Below are 15,693 nucleotides of genomic sequence, written 5' to 3' on the forward strand. Positions count from 1 at the left end.
ATAGTTGCAGTTTGCATGATTTCTCGTTAATACTTAGGGGTAATAATTTATTTGTGTGGATAAGCATTTCATGCATAATACATAGGGCTGAGATTGTCTGTGTTTATTTGTCATATGGAGCAGTGAGTAAGCTTGTTTGTGTGATTGACTCCAGAAAAAAAGACCAGATGGCTATCAGTAATTCCCTTTCTGTTAGGCTGCTATCCTAACAGAATCTGAGTTCCCGTGATGGTCAAGACTCTCATTCTTCTTTTCTGATGCACAGGTGTGCTTTGACAGAAGAATTTTTCAAGCCTTCAAGTAGGAACACAACACAAAGTACATTTAGGGTTGAAAGTCCTAAACTCTTCTTTAGCCAAAGCATTGTGAGGGTCTGGAACCAAAGCACTCAGCCATGTTGCAGTAGTCAAGTCTATGGGATCCTTCCAGAAACAGCTGGAGGAGATCCTTGGATCGATAGGTTGTTAGGCGACAGCATGAGCAACATGGGACAAACATGCAAAGGATGTTCCTCTACTTTTACAGCATTTCTTAAATACTTTTGTTTTTAAAACAGATTTTGACAAATAGCAACACCCAGCAATGCAGTGTTAATGGAATGTTAACTTCTTTGTTGAGGGCCAGGCTCCTGGCTGTAAGACAAGGAGGACATACAAAGTGGAAGATACAGTAGGTTGGAGGAAGAGGGATGTAGAAATATTAAGGCAAGGAAGAAAGATGGGCATGTTATGACACTCACAGCTCTTCAGGAATTTACATCATGGAGGAAGCAGAGGTGAGATATTGGTTGTTTTAATCTCTCTTGAGCTTTCATTCAAATACACGAAGTGGTGTTACAAAACAAGAATAAAACACAAAAGAGTTGTAAATACAAGTAAAATACAGCTATATTTTATCATAAATTGATTTCTGGAAATCATTAAGCACTAAATTCTTGTTTGAGATTCAAACAAAGAGCATTTAATTCTTTAAACATGTTAATCACAAACACAAATTTACTTTTCTCTTGAAGCTCAAGCTGAAATTGGAAATAGACCACATAAAATGAAAATATAATACATATTTCTGAAGTGACTTGTGAAAAAAAGATAAAAGCCAAAAAAGTTAATTAACTACCTCTGGAAAAGCTCTTCTCAAGAAGAGACTGCCGCACAAGTATAATGGATTTTCTTGACATGAAATTTGTTCTGAAGTCACTGCTGCACTTAAAAAAAAAGGGTTTACAAAGCTGATGAAAAAACTGACAATGCTTGATGTGGAGTTGCCAGGCAACCATGCAATTATCTTAGTTTTCCTTTTTTGCTCACAGAAAAGAAATTATTTAAAACTTAATAGGCTGCTTTACTGTTAATGTATATGTTACACAATTTGAAAATTAAATCCAGTTTGCATATATCATGTCCTCAATTTCAAATGTGTAATGTTTAGAGCAGATGGTAAAAAGCTTTCATTTTACCTTGAAATGCCCCCGTTAATAAATATTTAAGTATTTATTTGAATGAAATTTACATTGTAGGATTTACTCCAAAAACCACTTCAGGTTTCAATTTCAGTCACCTGTATTACAGATCTCATTCTCACTAACATATCTGGTTGATTTTGTATTTTTTATTTATCTCTCAAGTACAACAACACTCTGAATAGTAATAATAATTCCTTGCTAGGCAGTATTGGATTTGCAACACCGGTACTTGAATACAAGGACAGAGTTTGATCATCACTTGAAGGTCAGTCAGCGTCCTGTGGAGTGATCTGAAGGAGACAACTGCATCTCTGCATTTTGAACGGGGTCATCCCCTCCTCTGTCACCACACAAGGGCCCTCGCTTTGGAATTTGTGCGGAAAAGTCTCACTTGCTGGTCCATTAACAACTCGAAGTTCCCCTTAGACACAACCCCATCCCGTGCACTGCTCCAGCCTAGCTTATCTTCTGAGCCTGGATGAGTTACTTCAAGGTGGAATGGCGGCTGTCATCAGACTACGCCAGGACAAACAGTTCCTGAAAAGATGTATGAAAGAAAATTGATTAGAATTATAGCTGGCACAGAAGTGGATCCCATGGTGTTGTGGGTGTTTTGCGTGGGTTTCGTCCGGGAGCTCCAGTTTCCTCCCACAGTCCAAAGACATGCGGGTCCAGTACTGTAGTTTACGTGGCTTCTGGGAAAACAGGCTCTGGCGTGACCGTGTGTGTGTGGGTATCTGTGTGCCTGGCTTGCGTTGGACTGCAGTCCCATCCAGGGTGTAGCCTGCCCTGTGCCCGTTGCTTGTCAGGATAGACTCTGGCTCCATCACGACCCTAAGCTATTAGAAAATGGATGGATGGATTGCTTGGATGTCAAATCTATGGGGAAGAGTTACAGTAGGATCTGTACCCACAGTATCACTCCTTTACTTGCACTGTCAGATTTGTTTGTTTGTTTTGTTATGATATTTTTGCTTTGTATTGAACTTCATGCAAATGCTAATAGGCTTCCTCTAATTTGCTAACTGGCTAATGCAGCCTCTCGAGAACATTCTAAAAGCATTTAATGCATTCTCAGAAAGCAAAGTCAATGCCAGCGGAGAGTGTGGGATAAATGGCCTATTATTTGCAATGCCACAGAAGGACAGGCACGTGGAAAGTCCTGTTCCGTGCACAGCTGACGTGCACAGCCGTCGGTTCCAGTAAATAGCTTTCTGCTGAGTTATCTCCAGTTCAGGCCCATGATCCAGCACTTAGTCAGTCTGTATCACCCAACTCATAGTTACTGAGCCTGCTAGCGAAAGACACATAAAGCACAGGCCTTTCTGCAGGAGTCAGTGCAGACGCTCTTCTCCACTTAGTTGATATGAATGAGGAGTCTCCTAAATGGCTTTTTTCATACTATTAAAATACGATAAAATTGAACTCTTCCATCCAGACCCCAGGCAAGTGAGCAATGTTGGAAAAGAGCTTCATCACTGGCATATCACATTATTTTCATTTCTCAGGAATAAAGTGCAAGGAAAATGTGTTCCTTAATATTATAAAAGCATACACTGTATGTCTGAGTAGTATTGTATTGTGCCACAAATATTTGCTTTCTACAAATCTGCAGTTGTTACTGACACCAGTGCTTGGGTCCTGGGTTTGATTGCAGCCTGAGGGTCCTTCTGTGTGGAGTCTCCACGTTTTCTCCAGGTTCTCTGATTTCCTCCCACCTTCCAAGGACATGCTGGTTAGGTTCAACCCTGTCTTATGCCCTGTGCTTCCAGGACAAGCTACTGTATGGATTTCCTTGACTCTTGACTGAATTAAGAAGCTTCCTAAGATATTATCAGCTGGAATATTAGCATTATGTAGATGCTACTTTTCTATTTGTTCATATGCGTAAGTGTGGGATGATCATGGTTCATTCAGCCAGAGAATTTTGGGAACACTTAACTTATGCCAACTGGAATCCTTCTCAAATGTACTTAATACTAACAGAAGTGCATTGAAAATACGATATTCTCCTTAGCGATTCCAGAAGGAATTAAAAATCTTGTTAAATACATGAAGAGTTCGTTTTTTCAGCCTTTAAATCTGATTTTTTGACCGCAATTATCTTTAAAAAACGGGGTAATTTGCTTTCAGAAACTTTCATAGAAATGGGATCTTGCAGTGCAGTACAAATTAAATTAAGCACATTATTGCAGTGCATTAGACAATTATTCTGTGCAAAGCAAAGACAAGTGATGTGCTTTTGCTCATTTCATTTGAGGCCTCACTTTATCGAAGCGTGAGCCTAGTAGTTAAATTGTTAGTACGAGAGAGACATTCTCCTCTTTGTATCTGATGCACCACCAGGAAACTTGTTCTGTTCGGGAGTTTTAAGATTTGCAGCTCAAGCACTGTGCAGCAGTCTATGAGAGACAGATTAGAATGGGCTCATATTAACCCAAGAGTCAAAAGGCCTCAAGTGCAAATCAGGAAAGGAGACGCAGATGGCAAGTTGGGTTGGCGTCACATTTAACTGAAACTGAACTTGGGTGGGGGGGATTGTACAGTACACTGTTTGGAAGGAAGCAATTTCTGACCATTTCAATCACCGGGAGTGTAGTTTCCAGGGCAGCTGGACTGGGGTTATGATCTTGGATACGGATCTGGCCCTGGAGGGCCCCAATCTAGTTATTCTTACAGGACTGATCTTACAAAATGCTTAATGACTGTTACATCCCTTCCCAACATCTGTAGTTAAGCCCTTATGACTCGGCCGACTGTATGTCATTCAGCTGATTCTGTTTAACAAGCTATCAGTGAATCTTGACGTCAGTAACTGACATTTGATTTGAGATACTGAGTAGGACGGCCGCTGCCAACAGGCGAACTTCACAGGATTTATTTCAGGCGTTGATAAATTTGTAATTTTTTTAAACTCAGCCTGCCAAGAAAAAAAAACAGAAAGGCATCAGCTTTTAACTTTCCTGCTTAGAGTTATAGTAACAAACGGCGATTTCCCACTTCTTAGTGACAGCGTGAGGAAGAAAACATCAGCACAGGAGCAAAACATAGGAAAAGCTAGACGCTAACACGAGGGTCAAAAGTGGACACCTATAAAAACCTCTTAGTACCACGGAGCGGAAAAAAAATAACATAATACTGTAGCGATATGCTCCATCATTTCGCTCCCCCAAGAATGGACTATTCCTGTGCCTTTTCCACTTTTCCTTCTTGATCACCTCTTTCCCGTCTTTCACGCCCTATAAGGACTGAGAGACGCTGTCTCTCCTGCTTTTCAATCAGAAAAGCAGTGACTCAAAGTATGAGGAACAGAAACCCACAGGGAAAAACGGCCTCCTCAACTCCTTACGTCCACGAGATGACTTAAACACGCCAATCATCGCAATACTGTTTATCATGATGAGATCACATTAAAGGCACTGCAGAGAATGGGGAATGTGGCCCTGAAGATCATCGGCCGTGGTCTCACAGAGATTAAACAGCTCTATAAGGACCGCTGCCGTGGTAGAATTCGGGCCATCACAGAGGACAGTCACCACCCTGGCACTGGGCTCTTCATCCCACTGCTCAGGCAGGAGATACAAGAGCATATGGTCACTTACCACCAGATTCTGCAATAGCTTCTACCCACAAGCAGTGCCCCTCGGACCACACCTACACCATCTACCTCATTATGATTTATTTATTGCACATCTGCAGTCATTATTTACATGTCTGCATTGTTTACATTCAAACTGTTTACTTGTACATTGTCTACTGTTTGTTTTATATATTGTCTTGATGCACTGTCTGCACTTTGTGTTTTTACACTTTTTTAACAATCGAGAGACTTTCTGTAAGTAAGAATTCCATTGTACCAGTACATGTACCGGTTACATATGGCAATCAAGTTCAAGGTCAAGTTCAAGTTATTGCGCCACAATAATTGCGTTTTAACAAGATAAGTAATAAGGTATCACCCCCAACATAAGTCCCCTGCAATAAATCCATCACTCAGCTGTGGGAGCCAGTTCTAGAAGACTCGAGTAGTTCAGGTCACTCAATTGTATTTTGAGGGAATAAAACTGCAGTATTTCCCGTTTCCTAACCCATACTGAGAGTCCTGTGCAAACTGATGAAGCCCTCAGGTGCCACCTATCAAGATTTGAATGAAAAACCCGAAAAAAAAAGCACAGACAAAAACGTTTTGCTGCTTTATCCGTAAAAAAATATATTTGTTTAGACACCAGAAGCCACACTTCATCAGCATGAGGTTTTCTACAGTCTGTTAGGCCTTTTGTTTTTGGACTACTGCAAAAGGTGCGGGAAAAGCATTTCAGGTGGAACTTTGCTGCCCTGTTTGACAGCTGTGGTAAAAGGAAAAGGAGGTCAAACAGCTTTTCTTCAGTTACCACCCAAGCAAATTTGAAATTATTCAAAGGCGCGTACAGTATTCCCGAGTAGTCCTACACCCACTCCCGATTGTGTGTTTTTGCACTGATTAAATTTGTCTGAAAAGAAAAGAGAAAGACGTTTTTAGACAGCGTCTCTTACGCGCCAGTTCTCCTCTGTCCTTGAGGCGGTTTTGTACTAATGCTGTCATTTTGTGGCAAAGACGGGATAACATTAGAAGATGTTTTAAAGTGCATTTCTGTTTTGACAGAGCCTAAAATTAAAGCTCCCATTTAAAAAGAAGTCCATGATTCCAAAAGACTTCAAACTTTTTTTAAATTAAAACTTCGATTGCAATCCCTCCCTGTACTTACGGAAGAGGGAAGGGTGAGGGGTAAAGATGGCGTTTTAAAATGATTACAAAAAAAAGTGTGAAATTTAACATCCGTAGTGGACGTGTGTTGCGTGCAGGTGCAGACGGCAGAGACCTGCGTGCATGTAGTCTCACAACTTACCGTCTGTTTTTAGAGTTTTTGTCAAAGTTACACACGAGGTAGCAAGAAATTAACTGCCTTATGGACGGCTTCTGTAGTTCAGATTGTATAGGTCAAAACCGGTTTGGTTTGGTTTGCGGTGACGAGCTTCCCCTATTAGTAATCGATTACTTAATTGAGCATGTACCTTTGCCTACTGCCACTTTACCTTTGCCTACTGCCCTGTCTCTCTCACACCTGAAGAAGGCTCCACGGCCGAAACGTTGTGTTCTCTTTCTTCTTTTTTTCAGCATGGAATAAACCTATTACTTGTTCCATGTACAGTATTGTTCGTTCTTATTCGCTCCATTTCGGCGACGCATTTACAGGATCTGGTCAATAAATTTGTGTTTCATAGATTACCAGGATTAAGGTATGGTAAGGCTGTTCTTTTAATATTTCAGCGAACACCCAGCACAAGCGGCGCTGTAGTGAAAGAGGCAGGAGACAGTAACTACAGCTCACTCGTGGTTATAAACGCACAATATTTAGATGTTGAATTGATTGTGTGTGCTTTGGCACCACTGTGATTTATTTTACCGGCCGTGCCAGTAAAAGTTGTTTGAATTTTGTAACACTGCTGGAGCTGCTCAGCTTGGGGGCTTGGCACCAGAGATGGAAAGGAAAAGCCCACCCCATCCCCAATATACAGAGAAGGGAAATTAGTCCGTAAATTAGCAGGCTTCAGAGACTCCCAGTCAGACCACTTCCGGGAGTGGGACGCTATAATATTGTGGCGCCCTCGCCTGGCGTTGCGCCCGAAGAGCGCCCGGCTGAGGTGCGCGGCGCGGGGCAGGATGGGAGGGACTGAGGGCTCCCGGCCAGCGCGGGTTGCACATTGGTCGTGGGCTGTCGGGCTGTCGGGCTGTCATGGAAATAGTTATCCCCAGTTTACAACCTTTTTATACCTGTACCCGCTTAATCACTCTATTCCTTTGTACCTGTACCCCAAGTGACCCTAGTGTGTTCCAGCTTGGTTATGTAACGCTACGGGGGTTCAGGCAGGCGCCCTTGCGTCACTCAACAGGGACCCAGCCCGGTGAGCTAAAGAGAGATCTCTCTACAGCCCAGTAGCTGTAGTCCTGCTATCACAGGGAAGGGCGGCGACGTCACCGCTCTGGAAAGCCGGCTCTTACACACCCTGATGGCCGTATGCGTTACAGTTATAATCGTTTTTGTTTCCAGCTGTCTTTACTGCAGTGACGGTAATAGAAATCGGTAATCGAGAGCGGTTTCAATTCTAAAAAAGCATGAATTCCTGTCTGCATTCTCGCCGACCCCGTCTCGCTAAAATGAATTTTGTGTTGGTCGCGCTCACAGTGAATCCCGTTAAACTGTCTGCACACCCCAATCCCTGATTTGCAAAAAAAAAATCTGGTTTTAACTGACTATCCCATGCAGTACCAATGATAGCTATTAAACTAGGCAACATTAACAAGCCAGCTGAGTAATGCTGTTAATTTAAATAAGGCCTCACCATCTCTTGTCATCTAATCCAATTTTAATTTTTATATAATTATGCTTTTGATTTACACAACAAATAAACAAAAACTAAATATCTGCCTTAACTCTGGGGACTCCAAAATAATTTTAAAAAATTTCCTTCCATTATCCAGGCAGGTGTGGGCAGGAACATCTGTTCAGTGAAGAAAGTATGAAATCTGACAAGTTGGGTGCTGTTGTTCTCTTTGTACTTATTTTTCCCAATTAATTATTTGAGATGACTAAATTCTTCTGCTTTTATTTAGTGTGTGAAAATCAGCAGTCTGCGTTCATTAAGGCTTCCTGATTTCTCTCTTCCCATTCTGTTATCTTCATTCAAAGCCCATTTGCAATGTTGCATCATTAGAACCCAGTTTTGGGGTTCAAGTTTAAGAATTCCAGGGGCGTGCCCACCTTCTCCCATATTAGAACAGTTTGCCCTGAATGCTGTGTGAATCATTTAGCACAAAGATAGAGGCGGAATAATGTACAGTGTAGAGCAGTATCCAGTATAGTACTGAGCAATTGAGTGTGCACCCCAGATTCATATTGCCGTCTTGGGGTACCTCTGACTGCCACTGAGACACTGCTGACATCACCCCCAACAGTCCAAGAGGCCGTTCCCCCAATAAAAGAGATGTTGAGAACTCAGGTAAGTGCCCTGCTTTTTTCTTGAGAAATATACCCTGGGAATCTGGTAGATTTACTGTTTTTTCATGTAGTTTAATCATGTTTTTACTGTCCTTTTACTACCTAGAACCATAGATGTGCGCTATTAAACGTTTCCTGAAGACAACTGTATCCCAGGGTGCCGGGGTCTTTCTGTGGTCTAGTCCAGGCACAATCTGTGCAAGCGTTCTGTGGTAACATTTCACAAGATTTTGAGAAAAAGTTCATTAGAAACTCAGAACTCTGTCACACATATGTGAAGCGTGCAGGTTCTCCTAAAATAAAAAAAAATACAACTGAACCCCTTTTTCCATATTATTTGTAATAAGACAGTTAAAGGCTCTGGGCCCTTTGTGGGTGTGCTGTATAGTTAGTTGAGGTGGGAGTTCTTTGATTTTCAAGATAATGAAAGGCTTTATGAATCTCCAGCTGCAATAAGTTTCTGAAATGGCCACACGGTATAAATAGAGTTGATGGACGAAAAAATGGCTCCAGATGACAGAAAGGCTAATGTGCATAAATCGTTGGCTCCTTTCTTCCGTCCTTATGAATAAGCACAAGGGAGTTAGGAGACGGATTTGAGCAGAAGTCCAATCTTTCAGCTTTGCTGGCTCTCTTAATGAGACATTCGCAGTATTTATACTCGTGCATTGGTGATGAATCTGTAGGATAATGAATATAATGATTTTCTGCTGCTACTTGGTAACTGTATGCCAGTAAGAGACATAATTATCAGATGTGTGTAAATGCCACTCTTGATTGGAGGCTTTCTTGTTCTCGGCTAGATTGGCTATGTACTCCATTAAAAGGCAATGCTTCATATTCACTTTGCTTTAATGTCCTGCATATCAAATTCTGAATGGATAGAAGCCGCTGTCATAGGATCAGTCCCTCAGAGACACCGGCGCTCCAGCAGGGGCAGAGATTCTTTTAGAAGCCATGAACCTGAGCTGGCCTCTCATTGATCAATTTTGACAAAAGCATTTCTCTCTCATGTGCCTGTCAGTCCAAACCTGCGGGGAAAATGTGCCGCGATGGTAGGATTGCACCCGTGTCCGACTCTAGGATTAGTTTAAAAGTCAGAGTAGGGGTAAGGGGTAGGATGTAGGATTGTGGTTTGAGTTAAGTGCGAAACACTGAGCTGTATTCTCAGAATTAGTCGGGTACTCACCTCCACGGACCACTAGGTAACAACTGAAAATCAAGGAATTCGGAAGAAAAGCATTTTGTGACTGATCACCCGCTTTTTTTTTATACACCCACCACCATTGCAATCCCCCGTTTTAAGATTCAGCATCACAGCTCCATGGTTCCCTGACATACCCACCTGTCAGAGTAGTGTATGTGGTGCACACTGCAAGCTCTGTCGCACTGTATAGGAGAGTCAGTGCTGAATGGAGGAGAGGTGTGTCTCTCACTGATCTCACTGCAAGATTGCAGGGGCCCAGCAAGGCACTGGGTACACTGTTTAGCCAAGACAACACTGGCTGACTAATGTCCATTCAGCCCTGGTTGTGTTCTGGCAGACTTGCAGACCCCTCCGTGTCAGTCAGCCAGTGGTATGGCCCAGGCTTCAGCAGGCAACGTCTGGGCCACAGGGCTGCTTGTCTCTGATGTTGATGGCCTGGCTGTCACCCATCCATTCTCCATACTGGATCACAGCAGCAGACAGTGAGCACACAACAGGATACAGCATGCTAGTCCATTGCAGAGCATGCACACAAATTCATTAAGGTTCTTAAGACAAGATGTGATTAGCTTTCAGCATAGTATGGCCACAAAGGTACAGACAGACCATAGAACGATTGTTTCCTATTCTGATCTCCATAGATAGGAGCATCAGAAGCTCATCAGAGGTGGAATTTAGCCATCTTCCTTACAGCCCTTTTTATAGGATGCACGTTATGTATTAGCACTTGGGACATTAACACAGTATCCAAATTGGGGAAGAATCTACCGTACCTTTTTGCTCATCATCACCAGCTCTTTCCAGTCCGCCACCGTGCTGGAGGATGGCGTCTCTTGTTGGCGGCGCTCCTACAGGCCTCCATGCTGGTCTGCGGCTCTCGCTGGGCTGCGCCCCAGGACCTGCGCTGCCCAGTTCCGGGCGATGTACTGGACCGAATGGGCACAAGGAAAGCACCGCTCTGGGCTGGCACCTCAGTCCCTTGTCATTTCCCTCCTGCAGGGCTCTGGAATCCAGTGAGCAAACTGTGTGGGAGAAGGAAAAGACGAACAGATGGTCATGTGAACCTGAGCTACACAGCTAATTCTGTTACAAAGCATTACTGCCACTGATCTCAGAAACATTACCTTAACTGAATATCTAATCATCAGTCCCCCTGAGGCAACAGAGGACTTTTCTCCCCTCCCTAAAGCAGAAAACCAATAACCTAATTAGGCCTCTCAGTGTAGGTCCCTTGTTTTGCGTCAGTAACACGTCCATGAGTAATAACCATTCTACGTGACCGCGTCAGTGATGGGGAGAAATTATGAGAATATCGTCTCAGATGCCGATTCTTACAAACTTGTTTCTTGCCAACAAATGCGCGCCCTTTGCTATTCTTGTTTTGGGGGGCTTGGCAAACAAAGGTTGTTGGGTTTTATGTGCTCAGCACTGTGTTCTGTCTCTCCCCAGAGTGCTAAGGTTGTACACTGCCTTGAATTTGAAACTAGGTAGGCTGCTTCTCCAGTCTGCTTCTTTCTTTAAAACTTACCTAAGAGTCCTTGTACTGCTCTTTGTGAGAAGACAATGTTCCGGCAGCTTCACATGCCTGCCCATGTGGTTTCCGAAGGCAGACGCAGCCAAGTGTGTAATCCAGTGAGCTGCAGTCTTGTTTAACTCCACAAGAGTGGAATTTGGGAGAGAGCCTTAAAGGGGGAATACATGCCGCTGTGCACTTCGTTTTGGAAGCCGTAATAGTCACAACTGTTTAAAATTTCAAGCTGAGCTCTTGCAAGCAAGAGATGGTCGATGCACAGCAGGCTCACGAAAATTAAATCTTAATTCAGTGGAAAGGGGGCTGGTACTGTTAAAGTTGGACATGTGCCAAGTGTGCCTCACAGCCTTTTTTTACTTCCTGATGCTTTATGAAAGTAAACCTTAGTAGATCTGCCTGGCAATATTGTATCATGTGTTTTCTGTGTAATCACTAATTTACCTTCCTCTAGCTATATATATATACAGCAGTCTGTGATCAGGTGACGGTTTACTCCAGTAAATGTTCATGAGGGTAAAGTCTCTCAGATCTTAAAGGCTTCTGATGAATTGCTAGCTATGCTATTAAACAGTCTAGTCATAAGAAGTACATTTCCGCTCATGTACTGTAGAATGTGAATCTGCTATCAGCTCTTGTTAAGGGCAAATAGTTTGAACCTCCTCATCCTCTTCCATCTTTGTTGTGTTGCTTTGTTTTAACTTAATTCTCAGTGTTAGTTTTGCACTTGTATAATAGCAAATTGTGCACCAAAAGAATAAAAAAATAAGAACAGAACACAAGCAAACTGCCCATCCAGAAAGAAATGCATCTTATTTGATATCTTCTGCACACGCACTCTGAATTCTCCAGGAGTTATTTGTACCCAAGAAACGTCGCTGTCTGTCCTTTTTATTTTTGCCATCACGCCAATTTGTCTCAGTCTAGCAGAACTTGTCATCTGCCTGGAGGGTATCTGAGAGGTTTTTTTATTTCCTGAGTTTGTTTTATCTCAACCTCCTGTGCACCTTCTTAAAATGACTGCGATCGCCGCTTCCCCTTGATTATTTCTTTTATCTGAAACACATAAGCTGCTGCCGAGGTGCAGCCGCAGTGAACTGGGACGCCGCACTTGGTGGCGTGACTCTGAGTAAGTGTTGTGAGGTGCCGCTGACTAAAGAGCTGTGAGTGGCGTGCAGCGATGAGCAGAGCTGGCGTAGAGATAAAACACATGGCATGCAAAGTCAAGTCCAAAACAATGTAGTGCACAACACTCCCCCCCCCTCCCTCCCCAGATGAATGACATCCGGCGTGACATTACTGCTCTCTGACCAAAGCAGTGTGGTCGTTTGTAATCATCCTCGAAATTGAGTGTCATTAAATACGCAAGACTCATCCCATTTACACTCTCTCTCTCTCTCTCTCTCTCTCTCTCTCTCTCTCTATCATTCAGCCCCTTGCCCTGGGCCCTGCACCCACATGTTGTTTTCACTGCGCCTTTCTCCTTTCCCCTTAACCTTCATTCTGCTACTTCAAGTCTATTCCTTCTTAACGTTTGTTTGCGGTTTCAGCATAAATATGTGACATCCACCCCTCTGTGAAGCTCCTCCCTCCTGCCTGCCCTGCTTCTGTTGCTGAGGACATACTACACTCATGACGCCTGAACGAGAGAAGAGATCAGTCCGATCAGGGGCTGTGAGTCTCCTCCTTGGCAATCTGGCATTGCGTTTCCATCCCTGACCCGCCCCGGCCTGCACTTTCGGACCTCCAGCCAGCAGAGCTCTCCCTGCCTGACTCCCATTTTCGGTTCTGTCCTGTTTTCCTGCCTGCCTGATCTTTCCCCGTGGCCTGCCCATGTCCCTCTGTCCTTTGCAGTGCTCTCCCCCAGTGGTCCAGCCTGCTGCATGCTGCAGGCATCCAGCCTCCTGGCTGTGAAGAGCACAGCGAGGCGCTGCGGAGCTTAGATCACACTGGACATGTCCTTCGGCAGGGGTGAGGTGCTCTTGGGGACACAGCATGTTCCCCGCAGTGGGCGTGGCACTGCCCCCCTTGGGGTGTCTGCCAACGGTGAGGATCACTTGCTGCGCTGGACTTGTCATCCTCCCGGGGGCGCCCTGGCCCGGCTGGGGACCAGGCGGCTCTGCCCTGCACCTGGGCGCGTGGCATAGCTGCCAGCTCTAGTGCACTCCTGCCTGTTGTTGCCCACTAGACTCTGCTTCGGCCTGCCAGCGTTCTTGCCCACTTGTCCTGTCCTGTCCTGTCCTGTCCTGTCCTGTCCTGTCCCTGGGACTCTGCACCAGGGCCCTGGCGCACCTCGGCTGCCCGCCCTGGCATGCTTGGCCTGGTCTCTGGAGTGTGTCAGCCACCACCCCTGGACTGCGACACCCTTGCCCTTGGGCCTGAAACACCTCCTGGCGTAACAGAAGGGGGCACACAGGAGAATGGCTGTCTTCACTTTAGATACAGGGCTGTTTGTAAACAACCTGAACACAGTGTCTTAATAGAATTATGCATTGGTGATATATACAGTAAAAGGCGTTTGGGAGGAGGTCAGTTTCAGAATTCAAAAAGCAGTAGTGGAGGAGTCAAGGTGGCAGTTTTAAAATTTTCTGTGTGCAGCTGTAAAGTTGACATCAGCTGCACATCTCGATCATTCTTCTTTTCACAGCCTAACAGCAGACTGTCAAAACCCACTGTGCTGCACTGTGCTGTGAGAGCTGTGTGCTGTACTCCAGACGTAACCGCCTGTAAACCCCAGCTCCTCCTGCCCACACAGACCCGCAGAATTACATTAACCTGGCCACTGCCGGCATCTGCAGTATGTCAGACCTGATCTTTCCATTGAGCACTGTGGAGTGGACCAGGAGGAAGAGCTGTGCCCGATGGCGTCATCCTCCAGAGCCAGGTACTACGGGACTCTTAAAGAAGGGCGATGCTGGTGGGTCAGTACAGGAAACGAAGGGAAATACCAGCTGTCACATTCTTTTTCCTCTGACTTACAAGGTGGCCGTGCCATGATCGCATGTCCGTCCATTTTCTGACCAGTCGCCCTCCGGGAAGCAGTGGGCGCAAGGCGAGCAACACCCTGGACTGGACACTCACACGAGGGCCAGTTTTCCCAGAAGACAATTGACCTAATAGCATGTCTTTGGACTGTGGGAGAAAAGTGATTTACCTGGATGAATCCCACAAGAGCACTGGGAGAACATGCAAACTCCATGCAGATAGAACCCCAGGAATTAATGTTTCTTTATTAGCCCTATACAATTTCTTGCATTAGGAATTTGTCTTTTCGCATACCCCAGCTTTTCTCCATGGAGACACAGACACACAGACAGGGAGAGAAGCTTTGGGTCAGAGCGCAGGGTCAGCACTGCGATGCAGCAATGCTGGCCACTGTGCCACCACGCCCATGATCCCACGTTCCTATGGTAATAAGACACTGTGTCAGCAAAATTTGTATGCTTGGCATTGAATACCAAAGAGCAGGTATGATTTTTTTCTGAGAGAGACAGAAAAAATAATGTAACAGCTACTAAAAGTGATAAAACAGCGATACGATGTTGTATCTCAAACACTAGGAATGGGTAGTGTGTGTGTTTTAAGGTATTTTGGGAGAAAAAGATTCAGGGCTGAGTGTAATGTCAGAGAGATGTCATATGACGAGGGGTTAAAGGAACTAAATCCCTTTAGTCATAAACCAGGGTGGTTACATAGGAGTCCATTTCAAGTATTCCTAATCCTAAGAGATGGCCAAACCAAAAGATTAACTCAGGCTCAGACACGAAACAACACCTTGTAGAACATCGTTAGAAATCAAGAAGAAGTGCATTCAGCACTAAAAGCAGAGCTTTGAATGCTTGAAACAAAACTTGCAGTTAATGTGCTGTATTTGGTTGGATCTTACCGCCTGAGATGTAAACTGCTCGATGGAATTTCGGAATTAATAAATCATTCCCGAATAAAACTAGGAAGCTGGCCAAATTGCCACCACTATTATGTAACCATTCTGCAAGACCCTGACTGTCTGAAGCTCATTAGCTGAAACGGCAGTGGGGAAATCAAAATGTTGTCACTGGAGCCTGTGAAGGGCTTGTCATTACCAATATGAATTAAGAAAATGTTTTTTGGGGGGGAGTGAGGTGAGGGGGTGAGTGTTGTATTTCCGAGCCAGTTTTTTGGCGTTTCACATCAAATCATTGAGGCACAAATAATGAGATCATTACACTGCAGATCAGTTGACAGTCTTCCAATCCTAAGTTTTCATCGCTGTAAGCGGGAATTAATTAGTTATCCAATATATCCAAAACAATAGCTGTCACGTCCAATTGCCGTGGAGTCTCAGGACACTCTAGGATGGACACCAGCCACAGCATCATTATTTTTCACAGCTCGTGCTTCGTTTCAAAGATCAGAGCCACAGCTTTCCACAGTCGACCAAGGGACCTCCTCCGCGTGTTGCACGTCAGTACAGTGGAGA

At 44.3% G+C, this 15,693-nt stretch overlaps 1 long non-coding RNA gene across 1 annotated transcript; it reads right to left on the bottom strand.

The window, feature by feature from the left end:
• Window positions 1–835: 835 nt before the first annotated feature.
• On the bottom strand, window positions 836–11,485 carry LOC107078668 (uncharacterized). The gene is made up of 3 exons (XR_001479625.2): window positions 11,235–11,485; window positions 10,480–10,728; window positions 836–1,999 (listed from the first exon to the last, which is right to left on the bottom strand). It is a non-coding gene; the product is annotated as an uncharacterized lncRNA (long non-coding RNA).
• Between the last annotated feature and the right edge of the window lie 4,208 nt (window positions 11,486–15,693).

This window comes from Lepisosteus oculatus, chromosome 2 (assembly GCF_040954835.1).
Source record: "Lepisosteus oculatus isolate fLepOcu1 chromosome 2, fLepOcu1.hap2, whole genome shotgun sequence".
NCBI classification, from domain to species: Eukaryota; Metazoa; Chordata; class Actinopteri; order Semionotiformes; family Lepisosteidae; genus Lepisosteus; species Lepisosteus oculatus.